We start from the raw sequence: 10,581 nt of genomic DNA, 5'->3' as shown, positions 1-10,581 counted from the left end.
TTCGATGGGGATGCAGCGCTATAGGATCTCGGTGTGGCTTCGCTTGTAGAGCTCCCCCTCAATAATGGCGAAGGACTTGGCATGATGTGTGAGCCACCGAGCCTTTGTTTTATCCATCAGTAGCACCACATAGAGGAGGTAATCGAGGCAAGGCATCCTCTAGTCAGCAAGAGGGTCAGTCTCTGTCATTAGGTCTACGTCAAGCTCCATGACCTCGAGGTCAGGGGGAGCTGAGGGTTGGTCTGTCCCTAAGCCTGGGGTCAGTGGCCTATCACTAGTTTGTTCTGGCTCCTCATAGCGAACCGAGGGCTTGTACTGGTCTCTAGCAAAAATGCCCATTAGCATCGGCTCTTGGCCGGACGCCATCTTTGCCAGCGCATCGGCTGCTTTGTTGAGCCACCTCAAGATGTGATTGAGCTCGAGACCATCAAACTTGTCCTCCAGCTAGAGGACCTCTCGACAATACGCAGCCATCTTGGTGTTGTGGCAGCTTGACTCCTTCATGACCTGGTCAATGACCAGTTGGGAGTAGCCCCGAACATCGAGCCGTCGGATGCCCAGCTCAACAACGATGCATAGGCCCTTAATGAGTGCCTCATATTCAGCCACATTGTTGGAGGTAGGGAAGTGGATGTAGACCATGTACTTCATGCGCACTTCAAGGGGTGAAATAAAGACCAGCCCTACACCGTCCCCCTTCTTCATCAACGACCCATCGAAGTACATCATCCAGTATCCTAGTCGACGGCCGCCTGTGGCATTTGGGTCTCGGTCCATTCTACCATGAAGTTAGCCAGGACTTGGGACTTGATGGCCGTTCGAGGGGCGTACAAAATACCCTAACCCATCAACTCGAGTGCCCACTTCGCAATCCTTCCTGTGGCATCTCGGTTTTGGACAACCTCACCGAGGAGGAAGGACGTCACGACCGTCATCGGATGTGACTCGAAGTAATGACATAACTTCCTGTTGGTGATAAGGACGGCGTACTAGAGTTGTAGGATTTGGGGGTAGCGAGTCTTGGAATCTGATAAGACCTCGCTAATAAAGTACATGAGATGCTGTACTTTGAGGTCATGTCCCTCCTCTTCCCGCTCTACCACTAGGATGGCGCTGACCACTTGTGTGGTGGCCGCAATGTAGAGTAGGAGCAGTTCCCCATTGGTCGGAGGGACCAGGATCGGGGCCTTTGTCAGGAGCTGCTTGACCTTGTCAAGTGCCTCCTAGGCCTCGGGTGTCCATTCAAAATAGTTGGCTTTCTTCAGAAGCCGATAGAGGAGAGACCTCATTTGTTGAGGCATGAGATAAAATGGTTGAGCACAGTGAGGCACCCTGTAACTCGTTGTACCCCCATTATGTTTTGAATCGGGTCTACCCTTGTGATGGCCAAGATCTTCTTCGAGATGGCTTTGATGCCACGCTCGGAGACGATAAAACCCAACAGCATACCCCTTGGGACCCCAATGCATTTCTTGGGGTTGAGTTTGATGTCGTTTGCTCGGAGTTTCACGAAGGTCTGCTCTAGGTCGGCTACGAGCTGGTCAGCCTATTTGGACTTGACTATGATGTTGTCTACATAGGCCTCAACGGTTCGCTCGATGAGGTCCCCGAAACACTTGAGCATACAACCCTAATACATAGCCTCCACATTTTTTAGACCGAATAGCATTGTGACATAGCTAAATGATCCGAACGGGGTGATGAAAGATGTCGCGAGCTGATTGGGACTCTTTTATCGCGATTTGATGGTATCCGGAGTACGAATCAAGGAAGCAAAGGGTTTCGCACCCTGAGGTCGAGTCGATTACTTGATCTATGTGCGGCAAAGGAAACAGATCCTTTGGACACGCTTTGTTGAGACCCATGTAATCAACACACATTCTCCATTTTCAATCTTTTTTTCTTACAAGAATGGGATTGGCTAAACACTCAGGGTGATACACTTCCTTGATGAATTCGGCCGCCAAAAGCTTCACAATCTCCTTGCCGATGGCCCTGTGCTTCTCCTCATCGAAGTGACGCAGGTGCTGCTTTATTGGCTTGGAGCCTAGCCTGATCTTTATGGTGTGCTCAGTGACTTCTCTCGAAATACCTAGCATGTCTGAGGGTCTCCACACAAAGATGTCTCTGTTGGCACTGAGAAAGTCGACGAGCGTGATTTTCTATTTGGAGGAAAGCATGGTGTCGATGCGCACCACTTTGCCCTCAGAGTTGCTGGGTCTATGAGGACCTCCTTGGCACCCTCCATGGGCTCAAAAGACCTGGCTAACCGCTTAGGGTCAGGTGCTTCTTCGACGATCTCCTACCTGATGGTTGCGAGCTATTTGGAGGCGACAATCACCACGATGTGTTCGCAACACTCGACCTCGCACTCATAGACACACTAGAAGGAGGTGCCGACGGTGCCGACCCCGTGCAGACCTGGCATCTTCAACTTCAGATAGGTGTAGTTGGGGACAACCATGAACTTTGCGTAGCATGGATGTCCTAGGATGGTGTGGTAGGTCCCATGGAACTTGACCACCTCGAAGGTAAGGGTCTCCATCCTATAATTGGTCGGATTCCTAAAGGTGATGGGCAGATCGATCTGCCCGATCGGCACGGCCTCCTTTCCAGGCATGATGCCATGGAAAGATGCCCCGATTAGTTGGATGCGTGATCGATCGATGCCCATGGCATCGAGCATCTCAGTGTACATGATGTTGAGGCTGCTGCATCCATCCATCAGCACCTTGGTGAGCCACTTCATGCCGATGATCGGATCGACCACGAGCGGGTATCTTCCTGGCTACGGGATGCTTTTTAGGTGGTCGGACCGATCAAAGTTGATGGTGGACTCCGACCATCGGAGGAAGGAAGGCGTGGCTGGCTTGGCCGCATAGACCTCGCAGCGTGCAAGCTTCTAGCGGTGCTTGGAGTAGTAGGCCACCAACCCCTCAAAGATCATGATGTAGCCACCCAGCATCGGAAAGCCACCGTCCTCCCCCTTATTGGAGCCACCGGATAGGAACCGCTTCATGAGGGCGCAGTCTTTGTATAGGTGCTTGATGAGGAAGGCATGGTTCAGGCATGGCCCTTTGAGTAGCTTCTTGAAGTGGTCTAGGGTACCCTCGGTGGGCTTCCAACCCCCCTTGTGGTCGATAGCGGCCATGAGCGAGCCCTCATGCCGCTGCTTGTTCATCTTCTTATTGGGGCGGTTGGAGGCGACTTCGCCGAAGCCCTCGTCCCACTTCACCTTGCCCTTGGGATAGTCAAAAATTGCTCTGACCACCTCCTCACCTGAGCGTGGCTAGTGGCGATGTCGAGGAGCTCCTTGGTGGTTTGTGGGCCCTTATGTCCTAGCTTATGAACTAGAGGCTCGCAGGTGGTCCTAGACAGGAAGGCTCCTATAACGTCGGCGTCGGCGATGTCTAGCAGCTCGTTGCATTGCCAGGAGAAGCACCAGAAGTACTCATGAAGTGTTTCCCTTGACTTCTATCAATAGTTTTTGAGATTCCATGGGTTCCCAGGATGCGTGTAGGTGCCCTAGAAGTTTCCCACAAAAATCTCATTTAGGTCTGCCCAACTTTGAATCTGGTTGGGCGGAAGGTGCTCCAACCATGTTCGCGCCGAATCGGCCAAGAAAAATAGGAGGTTGCGGATAATGAAACTATCACTATCTACTCCACCGGCTTGGCAAGCAAGCTGATAATCCTCAAGCCATAGTCCGGGGTTTGTTTCTCTGGAGTATTTTGGGATGTTGGTCACTGGTCGGTACCACGGTGGGAAGGTGGCATTGAGGATGTGTTGGCTGAAGGCCTGAGGTCCCGATAGGTCGAGGCTCAGGCTCTGATCCTCACCACTGTACGTAGCGTCCGCTGCGATGAGGGTGGTAGGCACATGGCCAACTTCCTCTCTCTCGTCGCTTTGGCCATGCCTACGGGCATCTAGGGTGTTACATGTGTCATGGTGGAGGCTGAGACGCTCATGCACCAGGGCCATGCGACGCACCCCCGCCACCACATGGTGCCTGGTGGACATACATGTCCCTGACATGTTGTCCAAGGGTATGCACTAACTGGCGTCGAGCTCATGTTGCTGAGACAATGCAAGCTCTCCGCCTGCTGCACCACTGACGCGCTCGAGTAGCGTGTGGATCTCAGTGATGGGCCCTAATGATCCTCGGGTAGTCATAGGCTCCTAGGAGCAGTCAGAGCAAGGCCACCACGACTAGCGACATGTTCTGGCTTGCCCGGGCAAAGTGTGGGAGGGCTCCATCATCTTTGATGATCCTCTGGTTCACAGTCGTCGGCCATGGCGCGCGCACGCCCACCGTCTCTGGGGTGCTCGATCTCTCGCTCGAGCTCTATGCGCTCCTGCTCAAGTTGGAGTCATGCATCCTCGAGCTCCTAGTGCCATGCCCTTAGCTGTTCCACTCGCATGCGAGGAAGGGCCCCTGCATCTTCCTCAACCTCATCGTTGAGGTCGTTTGGTGGGGTAGCCCCTCCCTCGTGGACGCTTTTGACACATCCTTTTCGGATACCTACCATAAAACATTCTCATGAGGGGTGATGGCTCCCCCTACTGGAGTTAGAGTTGGAGAGCGACTCTGAATCTCCCACGAGAAGGTCATGGAAAGATTCAACGACATATTCGGTCATCCCCACGAACTCATCGTTCGCAGGGGATGGGTGCATGCGCTGCGCCATGAGGTGGCCAACGATCCCCGTAGCATTGCCTAGACCGAATGGGAACGCTTGCTGGGGCACCCAGGGTGAGGTGTTTCAAGGAGAGCTGTTCCCCTCTGATGAGTTGCATCATGGCATTAGGCAAAGGAGAAAGTAAGGCATCGCATCTCCTCTCGGGACGGTCGGGGTCCCAGGAAGGCATTGAGTTGGCGCTCTAGCCTCCCGTGGTCGAAGCCGAGGAGCTAGTCGCTCCTGGGGACACAGGCCTCCGGCGTGTGCAGATGCAGCTCCTCAAGCGCCTCGATGATCATGTCGAGGCCAGTGGAGTGGAGAGGCTAGATGGCGGCGGGAGCCTGCGCCACCTCTCCCTTGGTTGTGACGATGAAGTCCAGGCTCCCGAAGTGCACATGCGCACCCAAGACCCAGCTAATGCCATGACTAGCCATCTAAGGCCTGATGTGGATGTCGAGACGCGCAAAACCCCCTACCTGATGCGTAAATTGTCCGTGTTTCGGATCACCGGCTAGTAAATTTTGAGTTTGCACGTCTGACCCGGATGTTGTGCTCGGAGGACACAAGAATTATAATGGTTCGGGCAGAACGTCCCTACATCCAGTATGCTGGTGCTCGTGTTACCAGCACAGTCTATAGTAGGGGTTACAGATGGGCGAGAGAGGGAGCGGATCCTAGGTCTCTAGTGGAAGGATTGAAAAGTACTGAGAGTTTGTTCAGTTGCTCAACTGTGTGCTCATGCCTATCTCCTTCCTTCCCTCATTGTGTTGCATTGTGTTCCCCCTTTTATAGAAGAAAGGGAAGATGCAGGTTACATCAGAAAAAAGAGAAGAGAGAGAAAGAAAGAGGGAGAAAATCAGGGAGAAGAAGCCCTCTGGGACCGCCGCATCCTTCTTCTCCTTCATACGGGTCCCACCGATGTTGTAGATGGTGACAGGGATGGCTCCACATTGGGCTCCTATTCACCACTGGTGCCATGCCTTGACGTCATCAGCTAGGTCATGGCATTCCATCCTGTCCTGGTGGACAGGTGTGGTGAACCGATGTGCCTATGAGCGGTCGTACGAGGATTAGGCAGCACAACGCCCACACACACATCACTGTTGGTGATGCGAACCCTCGGGACTTGGCTTGTCATGGCCATAGGGTCATGTCAAGGCATGCTCGGGCCCCTTTTGGTGTTAGAGGCTTGACCTAGACCCATATGCTTGGACCTATAGTGGCTGGGGGTGGTATGGACCCCGTCGAACGAGACAGAGCACATGCCCAAGGGGTCGAGTGAGATGGAGTCCACGCTTGAGGGGTTAGGCGAGATGAAGCCTATGCCCTCAGGGTCGGGCAAGACGGCTCCCGTACCCCCAGGGTCGGGCGACACGAGGCCCATGCCCAAGGGGTCTAGCAAGACAAAAACCGTCCCTTCGGGTCGGTTAAGACTGAAATATGTCCTTGATTATCTAGGCAAGTTGTCATTCGTGGTCCTCAGATCCCTTCTTTAGGTATCCCTAATATTGATACCCGACACTTCTACTGCTGCCATTCCAAATGCAAATGCTTCTACTGCTGCCATTCCAAATGGAAATGCTTCTACTGCTATCATTCTAAATGCAAATGCTTTAACTGCTACCATTCCAAATACAAATGCTTTAGGTATTGCCAGTCCAAATGCAAATGCTTCTTTTGCTGTCAGTTCCAAATGCCCAAGCTTCTACTGATGCCAATCCTTGTACTGCTGAATGAGTCGAACGTAGAGTCTGATAGGGAGCTAGACATCTTTGACAATGAAGAGGAGTATGTTGGGGTTGATGATGAGCACATCTACATTTCAGTACCACCTACACACCCAGCCAACACTAACAGTGCCCAAGCATCTAGTTGATAATGTTGATCCTGTTGTTGCTGATGGAGGTGCTCCTCTTGAGGTAGAAATTGATGATGCAGATCCCTAGGAAATAACTGTCCTCCTATGATCCTAAAAATCCAAAGATTGTCAAGGGAGAATTATTTCCTGACATAGTAACATTCAGGAAAGCTATTAGACATTACGCTGTCAAGAAAGGTTTCAAGTTAGCTAAGTTACAAACTGACAAGACAAGCTTCATTGCACATTGTGTTGTCCGAAGGGTGCCCATGGAGAATTCATGCATCTAGGATTTTTTATAAGAAAACAATACAGGTTGGTGTGGTCCTTTTCTTACTGTTTGTAACTTATTCAGTTATACATATGATATTCATCTTAATTTCTTATGTAGATTAAAACATTGCCTGCTGAACATAATTGTCTCACTACAAAGCTGAGGGAGGGAAAGATGGCCTAGTCAAGGTTGGTGTGCAGATAGGTTGGCGGATTGGGTCAAGAAGAACCCTAAATAAAGGAGCCAAGGATGCAAAGGAAAAGCTAGAAGGAGACTATGGCATTAAACTGAAATACTCCAAGGCATGGTTAGGTTTGACTGGTTGCCCTACAATAGGTTCATGGGAAGTACTCAGAAAGTTTTTAACTATTGTTCAATTGGAAAGCACAGATAGAAATAAGTTATCCTAAAAGCATTGTAGAGATAGAGTTAGAAGGGAAGAATAAGAAACACTTCAAGAGGATTTTTGTAGCCCTGAAGCCATGTATTGATGGCTTCTTAGCTAGTTGTAGGCCATTTATAGGTGTAGATGTGTCTGCATTGCAGTGGCAGATATACAAGGCAGTTGGCATTAGCAATTGCTGTGGATGGGCACAACTGGTTATACCATGTGGCATATGGTGTTTTTTTATTCTGAAATAGAAGACAATTGGAAGTGGTTCATGCAGCAGTTCCATAGAGCAGTGGGATCACCTACAGGTTTAGTCATATGTATTGATGCTTATAAAGGACTTGAGAAGGTTGTGGGTGTAGTGCTTCCCTGAAGTGGAGTACAGAGGGTGTATGAGGCATATGTACAACAACTTTATGAAGCATTATCAAGGAGATGTGTTTACTGACCACCTGTACCCTACTACAAGGAGTTACACAGAAGGGTTGTTCAGGTGGCACATGCAGAAGATAAGCATATTTTGCCCCTAGATGCCATTGACTTCCTTCAGCAACATCACAAGTTGATATGGTACAGGTGTGGATTTTTAGAGCTAAGTAAATATGACTATTTGACCAATAATATTTCTAAGAGTTTCAATGCTCAAATAAAGAAGTTGAAAGGACTTTTGCTTGTATGAACTGGTAGATGGGATTAGAGAACTCATAATGGAAAAGAGGTACTTAAGAAGGCAGATTGGTAAGGATATGTAGGATGGTATACTACCCTAATGTCATCAAAGACCTGAACACTATAAGCAAAAACCTCAAAGTTGTGTAGGTTGCAAGAAGTGATGAAGGCATAGCTGAAAGTAACACTTATAGATGACTAGAACAACCACAAGAGGCACATAGTTGACCTGCAAGGTCATTCCTGTTCATGTAGGGAGTGGCAAATCATAGGAAAACCATGCAAACATGCCCTGGCATGGATTCTTTCTAATAGAGGAATTAAAATAGCAGATTTTGTGCATCGGTACTACTCTATTCAGAGATTCAGGGCTGCATATGCTTCTAGAGTTGAGCCATTGCCTAGACAAGGTCATAGTGGCCATAGGTTGACCTAGGCTTCAAAGTTTTCCCTCCTATACTAGGTAGAGCTATAGGTAGGCCGAGAGTGGTGGGAATTAGAGGTTGCCTTGAGAAAAATGCTACCAAGAAGAAGGTTAGGTGTAAAAGTTATGGAGATTTTGGGCACTTCTCTAAGACTTGCAAACAACCAGAGCTAGGAGAAGATGGTGAAGTTGGACTGAATTCAAAGGAAAAAAGGTAAAATGATTTGTATGTCTCTTTCCTATTCTTGTGACATTCCCTAATTTTTGCTGATCATACTGTGCATCTGTAGGAAAAGGCAACAGCTGGAAGATGACGACAGTGTTGAACCTTCACAAATGAAGAAGAAGAAGACAACACCTAAGAAGAAGGGTGCACCCAAGAAGAAGAAAACACCTAAGAAGAAGAAGACACCTAAGAAAAAGAAGCAGCAAAAGAAAGTTGCTTGCTCTAGCAACTAGTGTTGTGAGAAGCCTGAAGGACTTTTTAAACACCATGTGATATGTTGTGATCACAAGCATGAAATTAGTTTCTTTTGTGGCCTGAACATTATGTATTGTAGGCCTTGAACTGGATGTATAGGTACTGCCTGAACTTGATGTATGCTAGGGCCTGAACTAGATGTTTGTTATGGTCAGCACTTGAATATTTGTTATGGCCACCCCCTATTTCTATTTAGTAATGGCCTAAACTTGATGTATGCTAGGATCTAAACCTATTTGTGTGTTCTGGTTATGATTGGATGTTTTATAATGAATTTGAACCACCTTGTGTGATATAAGCATGTAAATTATGGCCTCATTTATTCATGGCATGCATGGACAAGTTGCTTGCTCCAAACAGAAATATCTATTTATTCATCATAAATTCACAGATAGATCACAATTATAAGAAAAAGAAGTTGTGTTGCACACATTGACAGATTCATCACAAATTCACAGATTCACAAAACCTACAGAAATATGCATTCCTTGATCACAGATACACAGCTGCACAGACAGAAATAAACATAAATTAGTAGTAACACTAGACAACCTACAGGCTAAGATCACTGAACTCCAAACTATTGGAACCAAGGTGCATACTACTTCATTTCCAAACTGCTGCAACTAAGAGGCTTACAAACAGATTTAGCATCACCACAATAACTAATGCATTGCCTAAGCTAAAAGCCTTGTTCAATCCTCCATTCTTCAATTCTTTCATCTCCTGCTTCAACTTTAAAATGTCAACCTTCAAGTCACTGATCTGAACCTTCAAGTCCATCATCCCAATCTTTGTGTCACTCTTCTGTTCTATGCCTTGAACCAGCAGGAGCAACAAAAGGGCCCCAGTACACCTTCCACTTCCACATCCCCGAGCTTGTCTGGATGATTGGCGCGTAGATAGGCTAGGTATTGATCCTCAAACCAGTAGTTCCCACAAGTGTCATCATTCTGCAATTGACAATCAAAACCCCAACCCACTTAACACCATTTGCAGCTAGACGAACATGGAACCCAACATCAAAGGAAAAGCAAGACAAATTATCAGGAAATTATTGGGGCAAGTGTAATACATATTGCCAGCCTTGCTATTGCGCCTAATGACCCGGATCTTGTATTTGGGGCAATCGATCCGTGGGAGACAACCACCTGGCTAGCACTTTAACTGGCAACTGTGGATGCCATCTCCGCTCAGCAGATGGGGCGGAGAAGGAGCAGCAGTAGTCGCGGTCGATGCCAGCGCCAGCGATAGTTGCGGTCGCCGCCGCCGCCGGTCGCAATCGCCTCCACGGCCGATGAGCTAGGGTTCGAGCGAGCGAGAGAGAGAGAGGAGGCGGTGGGGAATGGATGGATTGACTCGATCTAGTCAAACGGGCGCATGTATGGAGAAGCTAGGGGCTAAAGGGTCCATACGAATGTACGTACTAGCTGTATACACCTGCATGTGGGCCATAGGTCACGACAAGTGTACATAATGACATTTTTCAGACTCCAGTGGAACTGTAATGGCACGCTTACAATAAGACTAATAGTAATGATATTTCTCATAATCGCGAGAATTGTAATGGCACCGATCCAATTAACCCCTAAAAGAAGCGGCGATATTCAGGTAGCCATAACTCGGGTCTACCGTTTTTGTGGTCGATGCACTCACATTTTTTTCGTTGAAATGTAAGTGACTCGTACGTGGAACAAGAATGGCAGTAGATCCCTAACGCAAGTGATATCCACACATGATGTAGTAGAACGATCACCCTGGTGCTTCTGCATTGGTACAAAAGAGGACCGAGGTTGGCGGTGGCG

The sequence above is a fragment of the Miscanthus floridulus genome, chromosome 1 (genome assembly GCF_019320115.1).
Source record: "Miscanthus floridulus cultivar M001 chromosome 1, ASM1932011v1, whole genome shotgun sequence".
Classification (NCBI taxonomy): Eukaryota; Viridiplantae; Streptophyta; class Magnoliopsida; order Poales; family Poaceae; genus Miscanthus; species Miscanthus floridulus.
Note: the sequence above shows the minus strand (reverse complement) of the source record.